This window comes from Podarcis erhardii (assembly GCF_964252035.2).
Source record: "Podarcis erhardii genome assembly, chromosome: W".
NCBI lineage: Eukaryota > Metazoa > Chordata > Lepidosauria > Squamata > Lacertidae > Podarcis > Podarcis erhardii.
The window spans coordinates 21094711-21111215 of record NC_138506.1 but is presented as its reverse complement, the minus strand read 5'-3'; the positions used below and the strand labels follow the sequence as shown (position 1 = coordinate 21111215).

Sequence of the window (16505 nt, the reverse complement as noted above, 5' to 3'; positions counted from 1 at the left end):
AAAAACAAAAAAACAGGGGAACCGATCCGTCCGAGAGTACTGGACAGAGTTTACCATGCTCATCCATAAATTGGGGTGGGACCTGTCTGCGGACCCCATTCAAATGCTGTTCGAAGAAGGGCTGTCCTCGGCGGTGAAAGACGAACTTTCCCGCGCGCCCAGGGCGGAGTCTATGGACCAGCTGACCAAATCCACGCTTGCCATTGGAGCGCACCAGGAGGCGAGAGCCTTGGAAAGCGGGAAGGGAAAGGGGAACGTTGGAGTGAGTTCCGCATTCCAGAGATGCCAGAGCAGCATTCCCCGCCAGTAGAGCCAATGGAGATTGGAGCAGCGCGCGCGCGCGGAGCTTCAAACACCAACGAAGGGCGGAAGAAGGAGGGAAAGAGCGCCAAGAAATGTTTCCTCTGCCAACAGCCAGGTCACTTTGCCAGAGTCTGCCCTCAAAGGAAGGGATGGCAAGGAATGGCGGGAGCTGTTGGGGGTGAAGAGGAGGGGGTTAAGGAGCAGGTAAAAGCCAACGCCTGGTTGCCAGCATCGGGGCACAGCAGCCAGGCCAAAGATCAGTGAATGTGCCCAAACCTGAACCCCCAAGACCAGCGCTTGTCGTAGAGGTGGTGCTAGAGCTACCAAACGGACATCCGCTAAAGATAAAGGCGCTATTGGACTCAGGCAGCTCCTGCAATTTCATGAGCAAGGAGTTTGCAGCTGAACACCAGATACAGACTATCCCCTTGAGTAACCCTTTGCAGGTGACAACGATTGATGGGAGGGAACTGTTGGGTGGAGAAGTTAACCAACAAACTGTCCCCATGATAATGAAGGTGGGAAGACACACGGAAGTAATAGCGTTCAATGTGGCCACCCTGGGAGGAGCGCCCATCATATTGGGAATGAGCTGGCTAGCGCTGCACGATCCGCTAGTGGGTTGGCACCAGCGGGTAGTTTCCTTTGGGTCAGCACATTGCCTAGCACACTGCAAGGAGGGGGAGGCTCAGGGAGGAGCCCAGGCCACTCTAGCAGGGATGGAAGTAACAGATAAGGGGAAGGTACCACGACAATACGCCGATCTGGGTAACGTCTTCAGCGAAAGAGAAGCAGATAAACTGCCCCCGCATAGACCCTTTGACTGTCAAATTAACCTACTCCCAGGAGCCCAGCTGCCAGTGGGCAAGCTGTACGCCATGTCCGACAGGGAGATGCAGGAGTTAAGGGAGTTCATTGACAAGAACCTCAAACGAGGTTTCATCAGGGAGTCACGAGCGGTGGGAGGTAGTCCAGTGTTCTTCGTGGACAAAAAAGACACAAATAAACCCAGATTGGTCGTGGATTACCGGGCCGTAAATGCAGTGTCAGAACCAGTGACTTTCCCCATGCCCAGAATCGATGATATTTTGACCCGAGTGAGGAAGGGGAAAATTTTCACCAAACTGGACCTGAGGGGGGCTTATAACCTGATACGAATGAGAAAGGGAGACGAATGGAAAACTACCATGTTCACCCCCTTGGGTGCCTTGAGTACCTCGTTATGCCCTTCGGTCTACAGGCGGGCTCAGCCTGTTTTCAATCATTTATGAATCACGTCCTGGGACCTTTACTTTACAAAAACTGTGTGGCATTCTTAGATGACGTATTGGTGTACTCAGAGAATGAGGAGCAGCATGTGCGGGACGTAAGAGAGGTACTGAGCAGACTGCAAGCAAACCAGCTGTGGGTGAAACTGGAGAAGTGTCAGTTTCATACCAGAGAGGTGGAATTCCTGGGGTATCGTTTGTCAGACAAGGGATTAGCCATGGATCCCAGCAAGGTTCAAGCGGTACTGGAATGGAAGACACCTAAAACAAAGAAGGACGTGCAAAGGTTCCTGGGGTTTGGAAACTTCTACCGGAAGTTCATCAAGAACTTCGCCCACTTAACGGCGCCCATCACAGATTGTCTCAGCAGCAAGAATAAATTTGTCTGGATGGAAGAGGCGCAGCGAGCGTTCGAAAGGTTAAAGAAGGCGTTCGCATCGGAAGAACAACTTTTGCACGTGGATCTGCGGCAACCGATGAGAGTAGAGACCGACGCATCAGACCGAGCGGTGGGGGCGGTGCTTCTTCAGCCGGGAAAGGATACGTCGGAATGGAGACCGTGTGCCTTCTTCTCGCAGAAATTGAACAAATCCGAGAGGAACTACACCGTGTACGACCGAGAACTACTCGCCATTCATGAAGCGTTCCGGAGATGGCGACACTTGCTGATTGGAGCGCAGCACAAGGTCCAAGTGCGCACCGACCACAAAAACCTAGAATACTGGAGAACTGCCCGAGTACTGAACCAGAGACAAGTGAGATGGGCCCAGGAGTTCTCCAAATTCCATTTTGAAATTTGCTACGTGCCAGGGAAGGAGAATGTCAGAGCGGACGCTCTCTCTCGAAAACCAGAGTATTTAGAGGGAGAGGGAGCGCCAGAGGAGAGACATATCATCCCCGAGGACCACTGGGTGTGTGGGGCGGCATTGGTGGGGCCGAGAGAACTGGTAGAGGGAACCGAGAACGATGAATACGCCCAAGAGAAGCTCAGAGGACTCCGGGGAGGTGGAGAGAACACAGGGGGGTTTGAGGAAAGGAACGGAACGTTGTATTACAAGGGGGCACTGTACATACCCGAAGGAGAATTGAGGGGCCGGGTACTCAAACAATTGCACGACAGCCCCACAGCGGGGCACTTCGGGCAACACAAGACCATGTGCTTGGTTACCAGGGAGTTTTGGTGGCCCAAGGTGAGGGAAGACGTACGGGAATATGTAAGGGGGTGCGACCGATGCCAGCGAGCAAAAGGGGAGAGGTTGGCACCAGCGGGGCTACTGGAACCCTTACCCACACCAGAAAGGCCATGGGAGGCAGTATCCATAGATTTTATGACTGATCTGCCAAAATCCAAAGGGAAAACAGCTGTCATGGTGGTGGTAGACCTATTAACTAAGATGTGCCATTTTATAGCCTGTTCGCATGCAGTCACAGCGGAAGAAACCGCCAAGTTGTTTGTAAAACATATTTTTAGGTTGCATGGCGCCCCCTTGAGGGTGGTCTCAGACCGAGGGAAACAATTTACTTCCAGGTTCTGGAGGAAGCTTATGAGCTTACTGTACGTAGAGGTCAATTTTTCGACTGCCCGACACCCAGAAACAAATGGGCAGGCGGAAAGGGCAAACGGTATTTTACAACAATACCTGAGGTGTTATGTTAATGACAGAGAAAATGATTGGGTAGATAAGTTTGAGGAGATTTCACCCCTCCCATATCCAAGAATCTCCTGAGGTCTCTGCTGACTCTACAGAGAGGAGGAGCAATGTACTGCTCTCTACTTAATTAGTCAAGTGAGTTTAGTCTGTGTGAGAGAGAGAGTCAGTCAGTGTGTCGGAGAGAGAGTGCAAGAGATCGTGTTTATAGATAAGATTGCTGCTAAGAGCAGCTGCAGGCACTCAGAGTATAGCATTGATTTATGCTTAGAATTTGTAGCTCTGTATATAGTTTTGTATTATAGCTGTAGCAATAGAATAAAAGGAAGATATTCTACAGAGCTGCTCTCCGAGTGGTTTATACTCTGCAAGACTCTGCAAAACGCTGCTGCGCAACGACTGTATAATTGAGACAGTGAATCCGGTGCTCTCAGCTCCAAGCTGTGAGTCCACAGCACTGTGACCTGTTCCTGTGGGAAAGGAGGTCTCTGGCAGTGCTACCCAGCTCGCCTAGCCCAGTCGGGGCTGTAGTGCATGAGTCCAGTTGGTACACTGGCTCAAGGGCGATGCTGACATCGGTTATGGGCCCAGTCGTTGTCCCAGTCGTCTGACCAGTCGTTGTTCCAGTCATCCCAGTCGTCCCAGTCGCCAGAGGTGTCTGTTGCTGATCGCTGGACGGCGGAATGGAGGCTGCATGCTGGACTGATTTGTGGTGCCTAGAAGCAGAGCTGTGTTGGAGCAGAGTGCTCAAGCTGCCGCTGTTGCTGTTGCTGCTGCTTGAGGTATGTTGCTGACTGCCAAATAAAGAAGATAGCATCCCTGTTTGCCTGTTAATTGCGCTCTGAGTGGGAGAGAGAGTGGCTGAAGAAGTCCAAGACTTTATCTGTGTTTGCACGAGGGAAGTGTCTTGCTCTAAGTAATAGCAGACATGGCCTGTGCACATTCTGGCCAGATGGCTCTATCTTTTCCCCTCCTCACGCCTGAAAACTATGCAGTTTGGCAAGTAAAGATGAAAGTGCTTTTACAGAGGGAAAAGCTATTTCACATGATAGATGATGACCCTCCAGATAAGGTTGATGATGATTGGGCTGAGTGGCATGCTGCAGATATGAAAGCCCGAGGGACAATTGTTTTGAGTGTTTCAGACCACTTGCTGGTGAACTTAGAGGGTCAAGAGACTGCACAAGCTGTTTGGCATAAGTTGAGAGATATGCATCTGAGACAAAATGCTGGTTCCAGTGTGATTTTCTTCAAGAAGCTGTGCAGGTTACAGTTGCAGAAAGGTGGTGATTTGCCTAGCCATCTATCTCAGTTAAAGCGTCTCAGACAGGACCTTGTTCAGCGAGACCTGGCTATTTCAGAGGCTGTGTTTGCAATGCTGATGATAAATAGCCTAGATGATTCTTACGATGGAGTAGCTGCCCAGATTTCTACAATGCCTTCTGACCGGCTAACAGAAGATTATGTGTCTAGCGTGCTCTTGAATGAGTGGGATTGCAGACAGGCTGTTAAAGAAAGCCGGGACTGTGCTGCTAAAAATGTGCTTGAAAATGTGCCTGAGTCTTCAGCAGGGGAAAGTGAAAGTGAAACTGCTGCTGTTAAAGCACTAAAGTTGAGGTGGTGCTTTTCATGTGGAGCACAAGGCCATTTGAGTTTTCAGTGCTGCAAGATATCTTCAAAGAAGAAGGGAAACTTCAGAGGCAGAGGGGGAGGAGCACGAAATCCCCAAGCACCTGCTACTTCAAAGGCTTTGATCTCTCGCTGCTCTAGTCAACGTGGGCGGAGTTTCTTCGTGATCGACTCTGGCTGTTCCAACCACGTAGCCAAAGATAAGGATCTCTTTGTTCAGCTTGAGAAGCAAGAGAAAGAAATTCATCAAGCAGATGGGACAGTTCTCACGAGTGAGGCTAAGGGAACTGTGTTCTTAAAGAGCCTGAATGCAAATATTAAAAATGTCCTGTATGCGCCTGATATTCAGGCAGAATTTGCCTACAACAACGCGGAGAATGTGTCCACAGGGATGCGTCCCTTCCTGGCTAATTATGGGTGTCATCCCAGGGCATTTCCAGGAGAAGGAGGGGAAAGATGGAGTGTCCCGGCAGCGGAACACTTTGTTGATGAGATGGAAGCGATCCACCGGCAACTCCAACTTAACTTAGAGAGGGCCAAGGAAGAATACAAGAAGCAAGCAGACAGAAGCAGACGGGAAGGTGAAACCATAAGGGTGGGGGACCGGGTGTGGCTATCCACCCAAGGACTGCCGTTCAAGGGAGGGTGTAAGAAATTGAGACCCAAACGGCTGGGACCCTTTGAGGTCATACAACAGGTCAACCCGGTGGCATTCAAACTCAGGTTGCCCAACCACATGAAACTGCACCCAGTATTTCACAGGTCCTTACTGTCGCCATACCGAGAGGGGCGGGAGTGGGGGGGACGTGAGAGGGAGGTTACTCAAACACCAGTCATAGAAGAAAGGGAACGCAACATGCATGTGGCAGAAATCATTGATTCCAGGTGGAAAGGGAATCAGGTGGAGTACTTGGTAGAATGGGAAGGGGAACCGGAGTCAGAAAACACATGAGTACCGGCAGAGGAGGTCAATGACGAGGTTTTAATAGAAACGTTTCATCAACGGTTCCCAAGGAAACCTCAGCCCGTGGCACGGTTCGGGAGGGAACACTTCGGCACCACCGATGAGGAAGAGGAGTTTGAAGGGTTCCCAGAATCAGGGCTGGAAGAGGGAATAGACTCCGACGAGGAGGAGGACTCAGGGAGAAGAGACGGGAGTCAGTGGAGAGAAGTGTTTGAATCCTCTGACGATGAGGGGTGTTCTTTCCGGGGTTTTCCATCCTCACCGCCAGTAGAGGAGGGGGCGGGAGGGGGTGAAGGGGGCCCTGGAGGGGAGGTGGATGTCAGGGAACTGCCATCGGAAAGGCAGGTGGTGGAGGGGCTCTCGGAAGCTAGGAGAGACTCAGCAGCGGAGGAAGGTACCAGCAGGGGGAGAGAGGGAGATCAGAGAGAAAGTGAGTCGAAGGGATGGCTCAGGGAGTCTTCCAGCGAGAACAGTGGAGAAGTCTCAGGACCTCCTATAGGTACACCCACTCCTCGCCGGAAACTGTCGCGCAGAGAATCCAGAAGACGCGTTTCCGTCAAGGAGCTTTTATGCTGGAGTAGATTCCGTAAACGCCCACTGTCGGATTCTGCCAGCGATTAAGGGAGTCATGTTTAAGGGCTCCGCTAAGGACAGAGTTTGAGAACCATGCCCAAACTCTGAGGGACTAAGCTTTTACGCACAAGCAGCTCATCATCCCATCACATATACATTTATAAAGAAACCAGAGGCCTTTCTTCTTGGAATAATAGGTTTGGAATTGCCCAAGAAGGATGTTAAATTATTTTTGTATGCCACAACTGCTGCTCGACTTTTATTAGCTAAGAATTGGAAAACACAAGAAGTCCCATCAGTGGAAGAATGGCAGATGAAGATGATGGATTTTTTGGAGCTAGCCGACCTGACTGGAAGAGTCCGCAACCAGAAGGAGGAGGGTTACCAGGAAGAATGGACGAAATTTAAAGACTATTTAGTTAAATATGTTAAGTTAAATTAATTGGAAAGTTTGCAAATACCAGATAGGCTTAGGATTGAAATATGTAATGTGATTAATATGTTGAAATGCCGAATGGGAATGAAAGAAATATGTTAAGTGATTAAGTTAATTTTATGAGAATATTGTTTTTGGAAAACCGTTAAAAAGATTTACACTGAAATTCAACCAGGGGGATATGAGGAAGTCACTTAACAATGATACTAAGTTTGGTTTAAGTACAGTTGAGATTGGAAAAGCTTACAAATATGAGATAGGTTTAGGATTTAAATATGAAAGGATAGGAATTAAGATGTTTAAAGCTAGATAAGAAAGAATGAAAAATGTTAAGTGATCAAGTTAATTTTTTTGAGAAGATTGATTTTGGAAACCTGATAAAATGATATGCAATGAAATTCAACGAGGGGGATTTGAAGAAGTCATTTAACAATGTTATTAAGATCGGTTTAATTACAAATGGGATGTATGTTTGTTTGTTTGTCTTAATTTTTTTTGGAAAATTAATTTTAAAAATTGAAGAAGAAAAAGAAGACGAAAAAGCTTTGTTTGCGCTCATTACACTACGTTTTGTGTTTTTTGGCGGTTTTTATGCATTTTCACTTAAAAAACGCAAAACAAAGTGAGGTAAGCCAAAACAAAGCAAAACACGTGTTGTTTGGATGAATATACATAGAAATACGGCGAAAAAGCTTTGGGCCTATTTCACTTCATTTAGTGTCTTTGGGGTGTGCATCCATATTCACTAAAAAAACCACAAAATGAAGTGAAGTAAGCCCAAAGAAAGCAAAACAATTGTTGTTTGGGTCAACATGCATAGAAAGGAGACGAATAAGCTTTGTTTGGGCTTATTTCACTTCGTTTCGTGTTTTCGGGGTGTGCATGCATATTCACCCAAAAAAACACAAAATGAAGTGAAGTAAGCCAAAACAAAGCAAAACATTTGTTTTTGTGTCAATATGCATAGAAAGAAGACGAAAAAGCTTTGTTTGGGCTTATTAACTTCATTTCGTGTTTTTTGCGGTGTCCATGCATATTTACGGAAAAAACACAAAACAAAGTGAAGGAAGACCAAACAAAGAAAAACACATTTTCTTTGGGTGAATATGCATAGAAAGAAGAGGAGTAAGGTTTGTTTGGGCTTATTTTACTTCGTTTCGTGTTTTTGGGGTGTGCATGCATATTCACCCTAAAAACCCAAAATGAATTGAAATAAGCCAAAACAAAGCAAAATACATGTTGTTTGGGTGAATATGCATAGAAAGTAGATGAAAAAGCTTTGTTTGAGCTTATTTCACTTCGTTTCGTGTTTATGGGTGTGCATGCATATGCCCTCAAAAAATGCAAAACAAAGTGAAAGAAGCCAAAGCAAAGCAAAATACAATTTCCTTAGGTCATCATGCATAGAACAAAGCCGAATAAGCTTTGTCTGGACTTATTTCACATCGTTTCGCGTTTTTTGGGTGTGCATGCAGGAAGTGAAATAAGCCCAAAGAATGCAAAACACGTGTTTTTTTTGGGCAATAGGCATAGAAAGACGACGAATAAGCTTTGTTTCGGCTTATTTCACTTTGTTTTGCGTTTTGGGGGTGTGCATGCATATTCACTCAAAAAACGCAAAACGAAATGAAATAAGCCCAAAGAAAGCAAAACATTTGTTGTTTGGGTCAATATGCATAGGAAGACGATGAATAAGCTTTGTTTGGGCTTATTTCACTTCGTTTCGTGCTTTTTGGGTGTGCATGCATATTCGCTCAAAAAACGCAAAACGAAGTTAAAGAAGCCCAAACAAAGGAAAAAATGAGGGTTTTTTGGTTAATATGCATAGAAAGAAGACGAATAAGCTTTGATCGGTCTTATTACACACCATTTCGTATTTTTGGTGTGTGCATGCATATTCGCCCTAAAACACAAAACAAAGTGACAGAAGCCCAAACAAAGCAAAACACTTCTTTTTTGTGTCAATATGCATAGACAGACGACGAAAAAGCTTTATTAGGGTTTATTTCACTTAGTTTCGTGTTTTTGGGCTTTGCATGCATATTCACTAAAAGAAACGCAAAACAAAGTGAAATAAGCCAAAACAAAGGAAAAGACATGGTCTTTGTGTCAACATGCATAGAAAGATGACAAATAAGCTTTGTTTGGGCTTATTTCACTTCATTTCGTGTTTTAGGGGTGTGCATGCATATTCATTCACGAAATGCAAAACGAAGTGAAGTTAGCAAAAAACCCCGCAAAACATTTGTTTTTTGTTTCAGTATGCATAGAAAGAAGACGAAAAAGCTTTGTTTGGGCTTATTTCACTTCGTTTCATGTTTTTTGGGTGTGTATGCATATTCACCCAAAAAAGGCAAAACGAAGTGAAGTAACCCCAAACAAAGCAAAAAACGTGTTTTTTAGGTCTATATGCATAGAAAGAAGAGGAAGAAACTATAGTTGGGATTATTTCACTTCCTGACATTTCTTTGGGGTGTTCATGCATATTCACTCAAAAAACGCAAAAAGAAGTGAAGTAAGCCCAAAGCAAAACAGGTGTTGTTTGGATGAGTATGCAGAGAAAGAAGACGAAAAAGCTTTGTTAGGGTTTATTTCACTTCATTTTGTGTTTATGGGGTGTGCATGCATATTCGCTCGAAAAACGCAAAACGGTGTGGAGTAAGACAAAACACAGGAAAACATGTTTTGTTTGGGTGAATAGGCATAGAAAGAAGATGAAAAAGCTGTGTTTGGGCTTATTTCACTTTGTTTCTTTTTTTTTTCTTTTTTGATTTTTTTTTTCAATGCAGAATCATAACAAAAATTACAAACATTGAATCCAAAATAATACTATACAAACAAAAAAAACCGGAACATACAAAAAAAAAAAAAAAAAAGAAAAGGGAAAAAAACAAAGGAAACAAAACTAAACTAAACAAAAACGAAAAAGCTCACATCTACAGAAAAAAAACATATCATTACGTACATAAACACAAATTGACTTCCTTCCTTTGTTCTAAGACCTCAAAAAATCTTACTGTATTGTTGTGTCTAATTAGATTACTTCCACCTTTGTACTTTTTTTTTTACACCATTTTTCTTTTTCTTTAACCCTGTAAAGCATCATTCATTACATACCAATATACTTACTCCAGAACAATGTTTTTTCATATACTCTTTAGCACAACCCCATTCTTTCAATAATTTCTGGTCCGATTGTCCCCTTATGTAAGCTGTGAGTCTTGCCAGATTTATGTATTCACAAAATTTAATTTGCCAATCTTTCACTGATGGAATTTTTCTGCCTTTCCAGTTTTTAGCTATAAGCATCCTGGCAGCTGTTGTTGCATAAAGGAAAAAGACTCTCCTCCCTGGAAGAGAGGGGAGTGGTTGTGGGCGGGAGACCGAGCTCCGCCCCTGGTAGGGGGCCTTAGCCCCCTCCCCTCCTTACCTGGCTGGCACCCACGCCCACCGGAGGCAGCCAACCAGGTGTCTCCGGGGGGCGTGTGTAGCAGCTTAATGCTGTGGCACCAGCTCCGCCTCCTCCTCATTCGTCGTTGTCCCTCAGCGAGTCAAGACCAGCACAGAAGCCAGGGCGAGCACGTGTTCATCTGTTGCTGATTTACTTTGCTTCTGGCCTCTCTCGTGCACATTTATTTCGCTGCTAATTGCTGATTTACGTTGCTTCTGGCCTCTCTCGTGCACGTTTATTTCGCTGCTATTTGCATTTGGTGCTGCCTCAAATCGCAGTCTGTTTTTGGTTGCTTGTTTTATTTTAATTTTTTCTTTGTATCGTGTTTTGGTTGCCTCTATTATTGTCGGGAAGTGCAGGGCGACGTTAGGCTCGCATCAGTCCGTGTGTGTGTCCTTGTGTGTCCGTGTGTGTGAGAGAGAGAAGGTTTGTGGTCTCCCCCTTTGCGTAATTAGCCCCCTCTTTGCTTTGCCTTGCAAGCGCTGTCTCAGCGATCTCCCGACATTAGGTCAGACACTCTCTGGGAGCGTGTGTGTGTAGTAAAGGCGCTCCTGCGCTTCTAGAAGCGCAGTCAGCGCGCCGGGTCTGCATTCTATCAGCGCACAGGCTTGGCTTTGTTTTCCGTCCTTTAAAAACCTGAAGGAGAAAAATCCTAGAGGAATAACCCATATGGTCTTCTAGTTGTTTTCCGTTTGCGCGTCCTTTATTCCTTTACCGTCTGTGAGCTGTGAGAGCTCGCTTTGTGCCTGAGTTAACGCACGCTTCGCTATTAGGAAGTTTCAGTGGTTTAGCTGCCTTCCTGCCCATAGTACAACGTTTACAGGGGGATCCCTAGGGGAGTTTAACTTTCTGGAGATTTTGTTGGTCTCTTGGGCCATTAAACCGCTCTAGGGTCCTAAGAGAAAAGTTTAGCTTTCCCAACCACCTTCCCCGTAGCGTCCTGGTCGGGGGGGGGGGGGAGCTTTTCCAACGCATCCGCGATCTGAATATTAATTTTGGAGTGCCTGCTTATTTAGCGGTAGGGTTTGCTTGAGGTGAAACGTACTAGGAACGGTCTCCAGTGGGCGCACAGGGTGTGTGTGTGCGTTTTCAGGGTCTCGCCGTTTGTTCGAGAGGGGTTTGTGAAGGGGGCAATTTTATTTTCAACTCTGCCTGGGAGTAAGGCGCAGCAAAGTGTGCAGTAAAAGCCAGCTGATAGTTGTCGCCATTACTCTCTTGTCTCTATTGGGGCAGTGTCTCCACGTGCACGTGCACTGACCCTTTGTTGTCTTGCCCCTCCTTTCCCCGTCGTTTGCCATTTTGTGTGCTCAAAATCAACTGCCTCTATCATATTGTTTAAAGTTGGATTTGGCCGAGGGGATTTCCTATAGTCAGGCAGTTTTGCCCCTCTGAGCTTATTTCATTTTAAATCCTTTTACTCCTTCTCCCCTCGTGGGCACTCCCTCCCCCCTTCCTCACTCATTATTTTATTCTGTTTATTTCGTCTGCTGAACTGCATTTCAAGTGACTCATTCTGTTGCCATAGAAGCGGTTGCTGCCTGGGGGCAGGAACATAGCAGTTAACGATCGGTAGTTAAGAGCTATTGTTCCTGGCCTTCTCTTTTGTAAGAGGCAGCTATTCAGTAGCTGCATTCACGGGGTAATACTTTGTCCCTTGTTGGCTTAAGCGATTGCCAGGCTGATTTTCTTTGCTGCTCGGCAGCTCCCATTCATAGCCCCCAGGTTTGAAGAGCAACAGGAAGCTTTGCATAGTGGCGGGGAAGCCAACATTTGGTGGTGTCGTTGACAGCCTATTGTTGGGGGCTTAAGGGGCAAGTGCTTCGCCTTCCTATTGCCAACTTGTGGCTGCTGCTCAATTAATTCCTGCGCTTTGGGGCGGCTATATGACAATTGTTAGTGCTCACTTTAGTCCAGTGCTGTGTAGCTGAGGGGGTTTTCTGCTGTTTGGAAATCGAAACTTGGAAGCATTGATGGGGCTAGTAGAATACTTTTATTGCATAACCACCCAGTAATTGCTTACCTTCAGTGACATTAAAACTGACAAGTTTACAGAGGTTGAGCAATTGATCCTTCAATTAATCTTATTAATTAATTGGTACTGCAGCAATAGCAAACGGCGGTTGATCCTTTTTTTTATTAGTTGATCCTTCAATTAATTTTATTAATTAATTGGATCTACAGCAATTGTATCGGGCTGTTGATCCTCTTTGAATCAGTTGATCCTTCAATTAATTTTATTAATTAATTCGGAATAAAGCAATAGCAACCGGCTGTTGATCCTGTTGAATAAATTCGAAATATTATCAGTCTATTTTAGACAATAGGGTATTAATTAATCAATAATAATAACGGGTGTAAATTAATAGTTTCTCTATAGTAACTATTTCATTGTAATAGTTGTATAAAATAATTAATTAATTAATTAATTATAAATAAATAAATAAATAAATAAATAATTCATACATATTATATAAATTAAATTAAATTAAATTAAATTAAAAATAAAATAAAATAAAATAATAATAATAATAATAATAATAATTAAAAAAAACAAAAAAACAACACTTTTTCCTTATTAGGATAGTAGTGGGATAAGGTTTCAAGCTAGCTGTACGAAGCACATCTAATGGCTCCCAAGAGAAAGCGTGTGTCTGAAGCAGCACGTAGCTCAGCTGCCAGCGCACCCCGGGGGCAACGGGATAGAGGCAATAACCAAAAGCCCATTTCTCATTTCCTTAAAGCATTTAGGTCGTTTATAGATGACTATGAACATCGCTTCCCCGACGAAAACCCCAGTCCCCCATCATCTCCCGATTTGATTCCTGATACGCAGGTGGTTCCGGAGAGTCCGCGATCTTCCCAATGGGATGATCTACCCAGCACCTCGGCCGCCCTCTTTAATGATTCCCAATTGGCAAGGGCGGGCACGAATTTCAGGACGGAACCGCTTAGGACCAGGTCAAAGTCACAGTCTTCCGCACCCGTGACTCGGGGCCGGGGGGGGGAGGCGACATCCAAGTCTACACGCGTATATGATCCTGTTGTTCCTAGTTCTTCCAGACGTTTGCAGGATAAAAGGAACAGGGTGCAGTTACCGGAATCGGCCTCTTCATCCGAAGCTGAGGAGGATCAACAGGAGTCGGAGGCAGCCAATACTACAGAGCCCAAGGAAAAGCCTTCAGGGAAGAGGCGCGAGAAGACAAAACACACTTGCAAGAAAAGCAAGTCGAAGAGGAAGGAGTCAGATGATGAGACAGGTAGTTCTTCCGATTATGATAGTGACGCGTCCTTGGGGTCTTACTGGGGAAAAGGAGAGGAAATATCGGGTCTCCCGGACTGGGCTCTAACTAGGAGAGCGAACAGTCATCGGAAAAAGTTTGGGGGGACACAGGAGTGGAAGGACGGGGCCTTGGTAAAAGATTCAGTCACGTCCACCTATTCAACTGCAGATGTGATCCCAGGTGACCACTTATCCCCAAAATTGCGCGCAAAAATTCTGAATGGGGAATTTGTTGACATGTTTAAGTTAGTCCCCCCAGCAGAAGAACTAGGGCGGGGCGAGAAGCGGCCTTCCCATGGGAAGCGTAGGACCAAGTACCCGCCCGTGCCAAGGACATTCGAGAACTGGTTGGATGGTTTCCAGGCTTTCATGGGGACGATTGTGGCGGCTTACCCCAAGAGGGCGGTCCACCTAGTCGCCTACCTTTCGCACATCCGCACCGCATGTGCCCTGTCAGGCGAAGCCGCTGCCATAAGTTATGATAAAAAGTTCCGTAGGAAGGCTTCCAGGATCCCATCAGCGCGCTGGGACCAGATTGAGAATGGCATCTGGTCAATAGCAGTGGGCCCAAACGTTGAGAAGAAACCAGTAGAGTCCTTCAGATCGGTCAGGGCTGAACCCAGAAGGGAGTTTAGGCGTAAGGTATGCTGGGAGTACAATAAGGGGTCATGCCAAAGGCCAGCCTGTAAATATCCACATGAATGTGATAGATGCGCCGGGGCCCATCCTGCGGCATCCTGCTTTAAGGGGGGAAAGCAGCCCTTTCGTGGAGGCCGGGGGTTCCATCACTCCAGTTCCAGGGGAGCCCCCGCGGCCGGGAACAGAAGATAAGGCAGTTTCTGAATTGGCGTTTTCCCCTATTAAGCTATCCCCACTTTGTGATCTCCTAGCCTACTACCCAGATAGACAGGCGGCTTCTTATCTTCAGGAAGGTTTTTCCACTGGTTTTCGAATCCCAGTAACAGGTTCCTTGAATGCAAAAGATTCACCCAACCAGAAATCCGTTAGAGAGAGGCCGGAAATTGCCGAACGGAAAATAGCTAAAGAAGTGAGTGCCGGCAGAGTAGCTGGTCCGTTCCATAGCCCCCCAATACCAAATCTACATATATCACCGTTAGGGATAGTGCCCAAGAAAACCCCTGGGGAATTTAGGCTCATTCACAACCCTAAAGGGGGGTCGGTAAATGATGCCATCCCAACAGAGTTAAGTTCGGTGAAATATGCCACATTTGATCAGGCAGTAAAACTAATTAGGCGCTTTGGTCAAGGGGCACTCTTAGCCAAGTGTGATATAGAATCGGCCTTTCGCCTTTTGCCAGTGCACCCCAATGACTTTTGGCTGCTGGGATTCAAATTTCAAGAGAAGTATTATGTTGACAAGGCTATGCCGATGGGCTGCTCCATAGCTTGCTCGGCATTTCAATCATTTAGCACCTTCTTGGATTGGGCGCTATGTTTTCGAACTAACGCCACTGGGGTTACGCACTACCTAGATGATTTTCTTTTCGTGGGGAAACCAAATACTGGGGAATGTGCCTCCCTGCTTGGGGCCTTTTCAGCGCTGGCCCAGGACCTGGGTCTTCCCCTCGCAGCCAAAAAGACGGAGGGCCCGACTACGTGCCTCACGTATTTGGGCATTGAGCTGGATACAGTTGCCCAATCATCCCGCTTACCGGAAGAGAAGATTGACACCCTTAAGAAACTAATTCATGCCACTCTCACACTTAGGAAAATCACCCTCCGACAGATACAATTCCTGTTAGGCCATTTCAATTTTGCTTGTAGAGTGGTTTCCCCTGGACGCCCTTTCTGTGCCCGCCTAGCCAGGCTTTCGGTGGGTCTCAAGCACCCACACCACAGAGTCCGTCTTCCAAAGACAGTTAAGGCCGACCTGGAGGTTTGGGCGACATTTTTGGAACACTATAATGGAGTGTCCCTATGGGAGGATATCCTTAACTTGTCCTCAGATTTTCAGGTACAATCAGATGCAGCAGGCTCTCTGGGCTTTGGCTTGTATTTCAAGGGTCGATGGTGCGCCCAACATTGGCCAACGGGGTGGCAGGGCAAGGGCATCACGCGGGATCTCACTTTTCTCGAGTTTTTTCCAATAGTAGTGGCCGTGCATATCTGGACGGAGGAGTTCCGAAATCGCAGAGTGTGCTTCAGAACCGACAACATGGCAGTGGTGAACATTCTAGCGAGGCAGTCATCCCGGTCTGAGAGGGTCTCCTCTCTCCTGCGGTTGTTCGTTCTCCGGTGCCTTGAGTACAATATAGTCTTTTCAGCCAAATTCATACCGGGGGTCAATAATGATATAGCCGATGCATTATCTCGCTTTCAGATGTCTCGCTTCCGGTCGCTGGCACCTGGAGCACAGCTGTTGCCCGAACCCTTTCCGGAGCACCTGTGGAACGTTGGAGACGCAAAGTGATTAAGGGAGTATTAGCGTCTGTTGCACCCTCCACTCTCAGGTCTTACAAGAAGGCCTGGTGCGATTTTTTGGGCTACAGGTCTGGCTCTTCGGGGCTTTCAGCTAACGTGCCTCCCACCACTGATGATGTTTTGCAATACCTTGCACACCTAGATGACCTAGGGCGCGCGCCTAAAACATTAAAAATACACGTAGCTGCCATTAGCTTCTTCGCTAAGGCCACGTTCTCCTACGATCCATGCAGTGACTTCCTGATCCGCAGAGCTATCGAAGGCTGGGGCAGGTTGCAACCCCCTAGGGTTCAGGGCCGTAAGCCAATTTCTTATGGGTTGCTCTCTCAAATACGCAAAAAACTTCGGTCAATCTGTTGGTCCCGGTTCGAGTCCCGCCTCTTTTCCGCGGCATATGCCATCGCCTTTTTTGCCGCCTTAAGAGTGGGCGAGGTTGTAGTCGAAGGTAGCCCAAATGGTTTGATGCGTGGCCTCCTTATGGAAGACGTGCAGCTGTCTGAGACGAGCATG

The 16505-nt window shown here is 46.5% G+C and overlaps 1 long non-coding RNA gene across 1 annotated transcript in view; it reads left to right on the top strand.

The window, feature by feature from the left end:
* The window catches only part of LOC309333258, a 572758-nt gene extending 556726 nt beyond the window's left edge, over positions 1-16032 (top strand). The window contains exon 2 of the long non-coding RNA XR_014152422.1: positions 15895-16032. This is a non-coding gene — a long non-coding RNA (uncharacterized lncRNA). The remainder of the gene's footprint in view (positions 1-15894) is intronic.
* The last annotated feature ends 473 nt before the right edge of the window (positions 16033-16505 follow it).